Source organism: Lithobates pipiens, unplaced genomic scaffold (genome assembly GCF_037356315.1).
Source record: "Lithobates pipiens isolate NorthernLeopardFrog02 unplaced genomic scaffold, aLitPip1_a1.2 Scaffold_30, whole genome shotgun sequence".
Lineage (NCBI taxonomy): Eukaryota > Metazoa > Chordata > Amphibia > Anura > Ranidae > Lithobates > Lithobates pipiens.
The window spans coordinates 129,465,871-129,479,624 of record NW_027507791.1 but is presented as its reverse complement, the minus strand read 5'-3'; positions in this window follow the sequence as shown (position 1 = coordinate 129,479,624).

The following is a 13,754-nucleotide window of genomic DNA, read 5'->3' as shown; positions in this document are numbered from 1 at the left end:
AGTTGCAGCTAAGTTCATCCCCATCACCAGGGGCTCTGGTGAACATCTGCTGGCTCTTAGATTCTGCTCCCTGGAGAATCTCATGCGTTAGCTCCCAGTGTGATCCGTGTTGGTGCTCCAGAGGACCCGCTTTCCTGAACCACCCAGAGATCCGCAGCAGTCAGCCGTAAGGTCCACTACCTTAGCAGTGCGCTCCTTAGCCCAACGGTGTGCATCTGTAACCTGGCCTCGGGTGACCTGACACTTCCTGCTTCATTGCGCTGACATTCCCACCACAACGTACAAAAAGTTGGTCATACGTAATTTAGTTAAACTCGCCAAGCTCTGCATTGCTCTGCGATGGAAAGAATCTAACCCTCTGTCTATCTAAATGTAGCTTTGAAAGGTTTAAGTCATTAACAAAATGGAGGACCTAGTGCTAGCTGCGTAAACACAAAACAAACAGAAATGTTATGAGAAAATGTGGCTTTCCTGGAATATGTTTATATATTCAGATGAAGGCAGATCCCCGCTTGATGGTTCCCCACAACCACATTAAACATCCCACCCTGGCCAGCGTGTTTGTTTTGATTTTTTACCCCCCCTCTTTTTTTTCCTCGTTACCTATCTGTTTCTTTTCTCTCCCCTCTGCTCCCTTCTTCCTCCCACCTACTATATTGAAAACCTGAGTACCAAACCTTGTGTGCACGTAGTAGTCTTATTCTAGCTCAAATGTTAGTGCTATTCATCCCTGTACAGTCTGTGATCTGAAATGTTGTACCCTTTAATGCACTTATCCTGTTCAGAATTTGGTGCGATTTGTTGGTTACCTTTTGTTCCCTAAATAAAGAATTTGAAAAAATAAAATAAAAATTAAATAGCGACTATGGTAGTAGAAAGAATAGTGCCCAATCATTAGTGTCAGTGGGAGGAACAGTGCCCTGAGGGTTGGATAAAGGCAAGCAAAGGGCTGCATCTGGCCAACAGGCCACAGTTTGAAGACTACTGCCCTTTGGAAATAAAAAGAACTGCTATATACATGTTCAAATTAGCTATAATAAAGGTGAATTTTCACCCCCTGGGGTTAGTTTTGCTCTTTACCTGGTTTACTGGTTTGCTGGCTTGCTGGCTCCAGTACCTGCTTGGCTGATGTCTTCAGGAGGCTTGCTGTCTCTTTCAGGTCCTAGCCACCAGCTCCCTGATGGTGCTCCACTGCACAGATAATTTATAAAACCTCATTTATAATATGAAGTTCAGTTTTGGACACCTGTTAACAAAAAGGAGATTGGGAAATTGAAGAAAGTGCAGCACTATGGGTGTCTATAGATGCATACAGCCCAACTCAGGGTGGATCCTGCATATCTGCCCCCATAACAAGCATTTTGGAGCACCTGATGATCAGCTCTTTGGGCATTTACCGGTGGAGGTGGCATATCACATCCCGCGGTCTGTTGGGGTCCGAGGAGCGGGGGCTTGGGGGCCCTGTGTACCCTATCCATCTCCAAATTTACCAGAGGGACTGAGTCCAGGAGCCTGTTGAATATTGCCAGTACAGTGTCCTGCAAATGCTTAGGCCCTGTATCCTCTGAGTGGCCTCAGAGCCACAAATTATTACAGCATCTCCAGTCCTCTAGGTCTTCCAGGTGGAGCTGTAGGGTCAACACATGGGGGTTTGGGAAGCCTGCGCTGCTTCCAGTTGGTAGATGTGGGTTTCTAGGGCAGAGATAGCAGTCCCCCTCTGGTGTACTTCAGTGCGGACTATATCATTTTTTACTCCCATTCATCACCAAGCCTTAGGAATTGTTCATTCCTCTGACTCTGGGACATTTTCCACTCCCACTGGCCACAGTCTGGTCCTTCTAAGGTCTGAAGGACAGTAAACCGGCTCTTTGTTTAGAAAGTTTGTAGACCCCTGATGTAGAGTATCATTTTTTGTGTTGTTTTTTAAAAGTACATTTTTTTATCTATCACAAAGGAAAAAACAAACAAACATTGCTTATATATCACCAGACATCATGTGTTTAATGTCTATTCACTACATGTGGTTCATGGGCTAAAGGACCAAATATATTATACATATTCTTCTACAATTGTAAAGTGAATATCATCAACAAAACATTGTATAAATGTATAACAGTCCATAAAAATTCAAAGGAGACACAGCAAGACATTTGTTATTCTTAAGCATTGCTCTGAGTACTAGGTGGTATAGTGCAATCAGAAGTAACCCACATATCCCATATCTTATGAAATTTACAAGGGCAGCCTCTAGCCTCATATGTTAGTTTGTATAGCGGGAGCGCCTGATTCACAAGAGTAAACCAAAAGGCTACATTCTGGGGAGCTGAGGAATTTCAATGCATAGATATAGATTTTTTGGCATAGAATAAAATTAGGCATAAAAAGAGTTGAGAGTTTTTATAGAGGGGCTCATCATCAATATAGCTCAGAATGCATCGTAAAGGGTTATGGATATTGAGTATAACTTTGGTGACTTCTGACCAAAACGCTCTAATCGGTGGGCACTCCCAAACTATATTGTCAGGGAAATGGCCGTAGAAGGACTGGAAATTCCACCCATGACAATCATGGCCACCATGGTGCACAGTGTGACTAATGTGGGCGGTACTTCCTCCTTGTAACCCGTACAGATCACATGATTTACTTCCTGGTCTAATTAAGCCTGCTGCTGGAGCTGCTCATTTCTGGATTATCTTCAGCTTCTCCTTCATCCTGTGTGTTGCTCTGACCTATGATACTGATCTCCTGATTTACCCTTGGCATGTAATTCTGACTTCTCTCTGGCTTGCTCCACCATGCCTTACCTTGGCTTGGCTTATCTACTCTGCTACAGATCCATCTTCCTGTGTATGACCCCAGCTATCCAATCTCATCATCTGAACTGAGCTTATGTCAGAAACCATGAATCAGACCGAGACAGAAGTAAAATTAAATAACACTTGTTTATTAAATAAAAATAAAAAGGTAAATAGAGAAAGCGTAGTCAAAGCATAGGCAGAGTCCAGTAACCAGATCGAGTAGTCAGCCAGTCCAGATTTCAATAACCAGATCGGGTAATCAGCCAGGCCAGAAGTCAGGGATCCAAGTAGAGCAACAGCAAGCAGGATAAGGAGCCAGAAGGGATGTCAGCAATCCAGTCTTTGAACAGAACAGCAGGAGATGGTTTCTTGTGATGTGACCAAGGCAAAGGCAGATATGAAGTGAGCTGGACAGCTTTAAGTAGGCAGGTCAGACGAGCTGGATAAGGAACAGCTGGTAACTGTGGAGAGAAATGGGAGCTGGCAATTAGCTGACAGCTGAGCAGCCAGCCCAGAGAAGGAAGGGCTAAGCCAGCCCTGACAGCTTACCGTTTATGACCCTCGGCCTGGCTCTCCTTTTTGTCTTCAGTTGCTACTCTGTCAAGCTTACCTGGTACTCCGCAAGCACACCAGCTTTACAGTTCATCCAGCCTGTTCCTGCTACATCACGATGACCAGCTCATCTCATCTCAGTACCTGGCAAACCATGCTTCCCTGGGCACTGCTCTCCCTGTACCCCCTTTTTATCTACAGGAGCCAAAGTTTTTCGGGCCATTCCAGGTCAAGAGGGAAGGTAATCCTGTGGCATTTGAACTGGCACTGCAAACATCATATCGGATTCATCTGGTGTTTCATGTCTCGCGGCTTAAACCAGTCACGCTAAACCCTTTTCCTGCCACCTCCTCCAGTCTCTGTGGATGATGAACTAGAATTTGAGGTAGAAGCGATCCTGGACTGTCGAAAGAGAGGTAGCCAAAACCAATTTCTTAGGGAACCAGTGGGTAACATACATGCCTCTAGACTACTACAGGAGTTCCGGGATAGACATTCTGAAAAATTAGCTATTTCAGAGGTTGCCCCTTGGGGGGGGGGGGCACTCTCAGGGAAATGGCCAAAGAAGGACTGGCAATTCTGCCCAAGACAATCATGCCCACCATGGTGCACAGTGTGACTAATGTGGGCTTACTTCCTGGTCTATTTAAGCCTGTTGCTGGAGCTGCAAAATTGCTGGACTATCTTCAGCTTCGCCTTGATCCTGTGTTCCTGTGTATCCTGTTTGAACTTCTGTTATTGACCCGGCTTGCCCTGACCTGTGATCCTGATCTCCTGATTTACCCTTGACTTCTACTTCTAACTTCTCTCTGGCTTGCTCCACCGTGTATGACCTTGGCTTGGCTTATCGACTCTGCTACAGATCCATCTTCCTGTGTATGACCCGGCTATCCAATCTCATTATCTGAACTGATCTTACTGTGTATGAACCCCGGCCTGGCTCTCGTTTCTGTCTTTGGTTGCTACTATGTCAAGCTTACCTGGTACTCCACAAGCACACCAGCTTTACAGTTCATCCAGCCTGTTCCTGCTACATCACAGTGACCAGCTTATCTCATCTCAGTACCTGGCAAACTGTGCCTCTCTGGGCACAGCTCTCCCTGTACCACTTTCAGGGAAACACTGCACATAGCTGCAAGGGGAGCCCTCTCAGCATCTCGGCCTCACACCTGGTATGTGACACATATTATAAAATGTGCCATTCGTTGCTGAACACCTGGAAAAAGTAGCAGAGGGTATCCTATTTAGTCGAAAAAGGAGACGTGGGGTATAGTAAGCCCTATATAAAAATTTGGTTTGAATAACTTTATCCCTAGAAGAAATAACTGTAGGGACTTGTAGAGGGACTTGTGAATTCCTCCAAAGTTCAGGTATACCTACGCACCACTTAGATTCAGTGAGACTGAGTCACAAAGTTGTAGAATGTAATAAGCAGGAGAGGTATGTCAATATAAGTTTAGAGTATAAGTGAAGCTAGGTGATAGCAACAGAAATTGGAATATATAATGATGATTAACACCAAAGAAATATCATGGAATAAAGTTCAAATTAATTGTAATTAAATTCCACCAGCTGCAGTAAGAACTTGCTAAATAGCAAATGTAGATAATAAATAAATAATCACTGCGCTAGGTTATAACAGATGTGATCCTAAAAAAAGAGAACACACATATAAAAGTCCTTTGCAGTCCCAACATGTGTTGTGTTCATATGTGCTCGTGCTCAATATAAATTAATCTGTGCTCCATAGACTTGTGCTCAGACTGGGTGCCTCACATGGATGTGCACTCACCCTTAGATGTTGACCAACTATCTCTAGTATGGTCAATTAGGCATGTGGGGAAACCCCTGGATAAATTTGTTGTTGGTACTTCATGCACTGGTTAGACCTCACATGAATAGATGGAAATAACAGAGGGAGAACCTCATAGCGTAAAACCGTTTGTAAATTTAATGGGTAAAAACAGATATGAAATTACACTCACATTTAATGGTGCCTATCGTCCTGGCACCCGGTGTGTACAACATGTGATTTTTGGAGGAAATCGGCCCGCAATCTGGAGTGTACCTGTGGGTACCAATATGTCTATGGAACACGAATTAATTTATATTGAGCACAACACATGTTGGAGCTGCAAAGAACTTTTATATGTGTGTTCTCTTTTTAACATTTGTTATCACCTAGTGCAGTGATTTATTTATTATAAGTTTAGAGGCATTCAATAGGTGTCCCAAAAGGGAAGGTTGTATAAAAATGTTACTTAACCACTTGACCACTGGGCACTTAAACACCCTTAATAACCAGACCAATTTTCAGCTTTCGGTGCTCTCACATTTTGAATGACAATTACTCAGTCATGCAACACTGGACCTATATGAAATTTTTGTCCTTTTTTTTCACACAAATAGAGCTTTCTTTTGGTGGTATTTAATCACTGCTTGGTTTTTTATTTTTTGAGCTATAAAAGAAAAAAGACCGAAAATTCTGTAAAAAAATGAATTTTTCTTCGTTTCTGTTATAAAATTTAGCAGATTAGTAATTTTTTCTTCATACATTTTGGCCAAAATTTATACTACTACATATCTTTGGTAAAAATAAGTACAAATTGGTGGATATTATTTGGTCTTTGTGAAAGTTATAGAGTCCACAAGCTATGGTGCCAATATCTGAAAATTGATCACACCTGAAGTACTGACGGCCTATTTCAATTCTTGACACCCTAACATTCCAGAAAAGTAGAAATACCCCCCAAATGACCCCTTTTTGGAAAGAAGACATTCCAAGGTATTTAGTAAGAGGCATGATTAGTTTTTTGAAGTTGTCATTTTTTCCCACAATTCTTTGCATATCAAGATTTTTTTTACTTTTTTTCACAAAGTTGTCATATTATCAGTTTATTTCTCACACACAGCATATGCATACCACAAATTACACCCCAAAACACATTCTGCTATTACTCCCGAGTACGACGATACCACATGTGTGAGACTTTTACACAGTGTGGTCACATACAGAGGCCCAACATGCAGGGAGCACCATCAGGCGTTCTGGAGCACCCAGGACAATTCTGACATTTCTCTCCTACATGTAAAAATCATAATTCATTTGCTAGAAAATTACATAAAACCCCAAAAAATTATATATGTTTTTTTAGAAAACACCCTAGAGAATACAATGGTGGTCGTTGCAACTTTTTATCTCGCACGGTATTTGCACAGCAATTTTTTTAATGTTTTTTTTGGAAAAAAAACTATTTTGTGCTTAAAAAAAAACACAGTAAAGTTAGCCCAATTTTTGCATAGTGTGAAAGATGAAGTTCCGCCGAGTAAATAGATGCCTAACATGTCACTCTTCAAAATTGCACACGCTCGTGGAATGGCGCCATTCGTCGCTACTTAAAAATCCCCATAGGCGACGCTTTAAATTTTTTTTTACTGGTTACATGTTTTGAGTTACAGAGGAGGTCTAGGGCTAGAATTATTGCTCTCGCTCTAACGTTCACAGCGATACCTCACATGTGTGGTTTGAACACCGTTTTCATATGTGGGCGGGACTTACGTATGCGTTCGCTTCTGCATGCGAGCACATGGGGACTGGGGCGCTTTCTTATTGTTCATTTTACTTTATTTATTTTAGTTTGACATTTTTTTCCCCAAAATTAAATTTTTTGATCACTTTTATTCCTATTACAAGGAATGTAAACCTCCCTTGTAATAGGAATATGGCATGACAGGTCCTCTTTACAGTGAGATATGGGGTCAATAAGACCCCACATCTCACCTCTAAGCTGGGAAGCCTGAAATAAAAAAATAAAAAAATATTCTGGCTTTGATTGTATTGGCGAGTTGGTAGAAGCACCGGAGGGCGGCGGGAGGGGGGGGGGGGGGGGAATGTCTATGGCTGGGTATTGCAGGGTATCTCCGAGTATGGCTGGGTATCTCCGAGTATGGCTGGGTATCTCCGGGTATGGCAATTTATGGCAGGGTATTGCAGAGTATTGGCTGGAATTGTACTGCAGAGTATTGGCGGGTACTGCAGAGTATTGGCGGGTATTTCAGAGTATTGGCGGGTATTGCAGAGTATTAGCGGGTATTGCAGAGTATTAGTGGGTATTGCAGAGTATTGGTGGGTATTGCAGAGTATTGGCAGGAAATTGAGGGGTTAATTTTCGGTGAGCAGCGATGTGGGCACTGCAGATGCAGCCCACAGCGCTGCTGACACCGATCTCTTCCCCCTCCGCTGTACCGATCGGTACAGAGAGGGGGAGGGAGGAACCGGCGTCATAACATGACGCCGGTTATTTACAAGTGATCACTCCGTAATTTGATGGAGCGATCACGTGGTAAACGGCCGTGATGAGCGGCCGTTTACCATGATCCGTGATGCGTCGGGTCCACAGGATGCTCTCGAGTGCGTGCCCCAGGGGGCGCGCGAGAGCGGAATTCTGCGAGGTCGTCATATGACAGCCTCCCAGAGTTAAACAACCACCCTGTAGCCGTCATTCGGCTATGGGCCGGTTGTTAAGTGGTTAAAAACCCTCAGTAAATTAAGATCTCCTTATACTGCAGATACCACTCTATAGGGAAGCAATCCAATACTGACAGTTTATTATGTGAGAAAAACTGCATGGCTGTATCTAACACTGAATATTTGGTCGGCTGACAACCTGGGAAGCTGGATATCATACAAGTAGTCATCTAATTCTACAATAGTGTATTGTGCTCTAGTTGTATATAAAGTGGAGTAAAAGGTAACAAATGTGTCTACTATTTCTTTAGTTTGCGCAAACTTCCACACCAATGGAGTTTTTAATTCTGGGAATATTGCAGGGCTGAAAGTCCGGTCATGAGAGATATGCTAGGAGACGGCTATATTTATCCCCAAACGCAAAAGTCTGTTGGTTTTGGTATAGTAATTTTCTCATAGTTCTTGCCAGCAACACCCAACACCTGCTACCTATTTTTGTGCCTCTAAGTGGAGTAATTGTCGGGTATTTAACACTAAGGCACTTTATAAATTCTAGTATATATTTGGATTACAAGGTTTATGATGTTTTGATTACATGCTTTATGGTAAAAATATTCTTTTGCACGCAAACATTTTATTTATTTTGTGTCATTGCAATAAGGCATCCAGATAGCGCAGCATTTCTTTTAAAAATAATATATAATATAGACTCTGCATTGCATTGCAGCGGTATTAAACCCTGACAGCCATGGAGGCAGGAAACATTTGTCATCCTCAAACAGGGGTATAATATCAGAGTCTTGCATAGAGATGATGGAGAAAGATATCTATCAGGCAGACACTCAGCGAGACGGAGTATGTCGGTTGAAGCAGGAGAGCACAGGTGGGCCCAAGGCGTCCATCCATTTCAGCACAACTTGCAGATCAGTGAAGAAGTGAGTCTTCCTTTCATAGATAACACATAGCCTGACTTGATAGAGCATACTATATGGGAGTTGCAGGTTGCAGAGATGTTTTTTGATAGAGAGAAATGTTGCCCTTTGATTTTTGTGTAGCAGCCGAGAAGTCAGGAAATATAGTAATAGTATTGCCATTGTAAGACACACGGCCATTTTCCCAGGCAGCTCTCAATACCGCCTCTTTTTCACAGTAATATAGCACTTTGAGTATTGGCCAAGGGGGCGCACCTGATGGTAGGGGTGTAGGGGTATGCGCTCATTCAATAGAAAGTAGCGGCGAAAATGTAGATACGTCAAAGGTGGAAGTAAGCCATCTTTCCATAAATGTTTCAGGATTCTTCTGTTTAAGAAAGGATTGCCGATCTTGACCATCTCCCCGCTGGCTCTGCGGCTGTAGGAAGGCTGGAGAAGAGGACGTGGGCAGCCCGGAGGTACAGGGTTAGCAGGATCGGGTCAGGATTATTGCAGGCAGGACTGAGCTCCAGAAATCAGCTACCTACATCCCAGAAGTTGGCCACGCCCCCAATGTAAGGTATAGTTTAGCACCAAAATCATCCTTCCTAGACCCAGAAAGACAGGGGGCATGGCCTGAAGCGGCATGGGGTAGGACGCCTGGACGAGAGCTCCGCCGGCCGTTGATCCGTATCATACCAGAACGGCACATCAGTCAAGTAGAAGATGACATCCCTCCGCTACAGATATCCATGGAGCAGCTACAGAACCAACTCCAGTCTGTCATACAAAAACAAGACGACATGGAAAATAGACTGTGAAGATGCATCCTCCATTTCGTGGGTATACCGGAGGGAGCCAAGGGCTTCGACCCACCAACTTCACTGGAGAACCTACTTTCCACCACATATGGCAGGGCTTGCCTTCTCAGCCTCCTTCGTAGAGGAGTGCGCTCACCGCTTGGCGGTAAATTTCCCTCCGCCCGGCACACCTCTATGTACCTTCTTCGCCAAGTTTATGAATTACAGGGATAGAGACACTATACTTCGGCTATCTAGGGAAAAAGGAAATATACCGCTAAAGAACGGGGGGGGTGGTGGTATACCCAGACTTTTCCGCAGAGGTACTGTGTCGCCGCTCACAGTTCACAGCAGTCAAACGCCAGCTACGAGTTAAAAATTTGAAATATGCCATTCTATATCCCCCAAGATTGCGAGTGGTCGGCACCGATCTAGTCCACTTTTTTGAAGACCTTGACTCAGCAGTGACTTGGCTAGAGCGCCGTGAAAGTGCTGGTGGACTTCTATCTTGATTGCCTCATCTGGATGCACTTACCGATATTATGACTCTGGGTAAGGGACTCATACCCCTTCATTTGATACCTCACGCTGTGTCTTGATACACTTAGACCCAGAAAGACAGACGTGAAAGTGCAGTGGTAAAACTGAGTCGCAGCATGACCTGCAGGCCAGAGGACAGTAGGATTCATATCAGAATTCTATAGGATATGTTGACCCTTGTAGTTAGAGAGTCCAGGGTTTTTTGTATCTGTTGTAGAGCTCCCTAGTGTAACTCTTGTTATGTTTTAAAGATTCCGTTTTTTATTTGCCCAGTATAGGTGGATTGATTTTTTATGGTACTGAGATGGGTAACTTTTGGTTATATAACAAACACACAACCGCCTTGTTTCCATGGAAAACCCAAAATGGAAATATTTACCTCTAGCTTGAAATACTATCTAATGTCAAGAAATAAAGTCAGGGAACCTGTACAATCAGATGATTTTATTAGCACCTAGAAGAGGGGACATACTAAACTGCATATTGGGATGATGGGATGATGGGATTATTGGTGCAATGCTCAAGACACTCACTAGGTATCAGTAATAGGAACATGTTTAACCTATTTCTAATCGGAATATGCATATAATTAGCAGCGGCCCATCCATACAGGGTGCCAGGGCTGCCCCCCTAATCCATGCACCTGGCCCCTAATCTATATGCAGGGCACTGGACGCATGTATTCCACTGGGGAGTAATTTCTTATTTTTTTAGAAGCACGTGATTAGAGCCAGAGGCTCTAATCGCCCCGTCTAATTAGGGTGGGCTCAGAGCACTGCGCCCCAAGCCACCCAGTTGTGTGACAATAGCAAATAAATATTCGCTATTGTCTTCCTGATTCTTCTGCAGGCCAATCGGGAATATGCATATAATTTTTTTCTACATGAGGATTATGGGTGGGATATCATGGTTACACATTCCAAGGAACATATTTAACCTAATTATATTAGGAATATGCATATAATTATTTTTCTACATGGAGATTATGGGCGGGAATGTCATGATTACACTTAACAAGGAACATACAGTATTTAACCTGTTTCTGAAAATATTATGGGTATATTTTTCTACATGGGGGTTTATGGGTGGCATATCATGACTAAACATGTCTAGAAGCACTATTGACCTGTTTTTGATAAGAGCATAGGTATAATTATTTTTCTACATAGGGATTATGGGTGAAATATTATAGGTAAACATCCTATGTAATGCATTGGACCGGTTTCTGATAGAAATATGGGTATAATTATTGTTCTTCATGGGGATTATGGGTGGAATGTCATGGCTAAACATGCCTAGGAACACAGTTGACCTGTTTTTGATAAGAACATAGGTATAATTATTTTTTTACATGGGGATTATGGTTGGAATATCATGGATACACATCCTATGTAATGCATTTGACCTGTTTCTGATAGGGATATGGTTATAATTATTATTCTTCATGTGAATTATGGATGGAATATCATGGTTATGTACCAAGGAACATATTTAACCCTTGAAGTTTCATATGCCAAGGAACATTAAAGTTCATGTGAGTGTAAAGGCAAGTGTCAATATTTTTGACAATATAGTGATGGTAACGACACCCCGAGTATGAAAGGGGTTAAAGCCGTTTAGGAAATTCCATTTCTGAACACAAAGGCAGCTACCGAATACTCCAATCAGCCAAACAAGAAACCCATACGAATGATTCTTCCCCCCACGTACGGGACAAGGTCAAACAGGAATAAGACTCTCTCAACTAACATGTTGAGTTTAGAATCAAACAACCCAAGAATAGTCTTTACATATATTCTTGAGAGATATTGTTAATGAATATTACTATCCCATTTGAAGTAATCCAATCATATTCTCAGGGTTCATTCTTTTCTTGGTCACCCTGCGCCTAACAGTGACTCCGATCACAGTGATTTAAACTATTTCTGATAGGAACATGGGTATAGTTATTCTTCTACATGGGGCTTATGGGTGGCATATCATGGTTATACACTCCAAGGAACATATAGAACCTATTACTGATAGGAATAAGCATATTTTTTTTTTTTTGTCTGCATGGGGATTATGGGCGATTATCATGGTTAGACATTCCAAGAAACATATTTAACCTATTTCTTATAGGAATATGCATATGATCATTTTCTACATGCGTACTTTCGGGGGGGGGGGGGGGGGGGGGTGTCATGGTTACACTTAACAAGGAACATATTTAACCTGTTTCTGAAACGATTATGGGTATAATTATTTTTCTACATTGGGTGGCATATTATGGCTAAACATGTCTAGGAAACCAGTTGACTTGCTTTTGATAAGAACATGGGTATAATTGGCTTCAGCTCACCCAACAAATTAAATTCTAAATATTAACAACTACTTACAAAGCCATCCACAACTTAGCCCCCAGCTACATCACTGGCCTCTAGTCTAGTCTCTAAATACCAACCTATTCATTCCACTCAAGACCTCCTGCTCTCTAGCTCCCTCGTCACCTCCACCCATGCTTGCCTCCAGGACTTTTCCAGAGCTTCTCCAATCCTGGAACGCCTTACCTCACCTGTATCTTGTGTCCTTAAAGTGGAGCTCCACCCAAAAGTGTAAGCTCCACTTATTTGCCTCCTCCCCCCTCCGGTGCCACATTTTGCACCTTTCAGGGGGTGGGGGGAGCAGAGGCTACAAGGCTTCACAGCTAGTTTCCCATACAAGCAATGGCTGCAGCCCAGCCAATAAGGAAATTGGCTAGGGTGAAGACACTGCAGGATCCCTGGACAGGTAAGTGTCCTAAGTATTTGTAGCTGCTGACTTTTGATTTTTTCTTAAAGCTGTAAAGGTTAGTTTTTTTATTTTCTAAATAGGTTCCTTTAAGCTAGTGCATTGTTGGTTCACTTACCTTTTCCTTTGATTTCCCTTCTAAATGTGAGAAATTCAGACAAAGAAAAAAAACATTTGGAAGAGAAATCGAAGAAAAAGGTAAGTGAACCAACACTGCACTAGCTTAAATGAACCTATTTAGAAAATAAAAAATGAACCTTTACAACCCCTTTAACCACTTGAGATCCGCGCTATAGTCAATTGACGGCTACAGCGCGGATCTCCTTTTCCGGGACTACGTCTATTGACGTCGTCCCGTGTACGAGCGACGCGCTCTGTGATCGGCGAGTCCATGAGACTCGCCTGATCACCGATCCGTGCAAGGGGTCGATCCCGACCCCTTATCACGTGATCAGCTGTCAGCCAATGACAGCTGATCAGGTGACATAACGGAGCCGGTAATCGGCTAATATTCCTCCTCGCGCTGACAGCGCGAGGAGAAAAAAAAAAAAGCCGATCACCGGCGGCCGTGATCGGGACATTAGTCCCGATCACGGCCAGCAATGCAAGCGCCCACCTGCCCCCTGCCAGTGCCCACCTGCCCCCTGCAGTGCCACCCTAATAAAAAGTAAGTGCCCCCCATCAGTGCCACCCAGCAGTGCCCATAGTGCCACCCAGCAGTGCCCACAGTGCCACCCAGCAGTGCTCACAGTGCCACCCACAGTGCCCACAATCTGCCTCAAAGGTGCTGCACCCCAGTGCCGCCCATCAGTGCCCAGCAGTGCCGCCCATCAGTGCCCAGCAGTGCCGCCCATCAGTGCCCAGCAGTGCCACCTATCAGAGCCACCTATCAGTGCCACCTATCAGTGCCCATCAG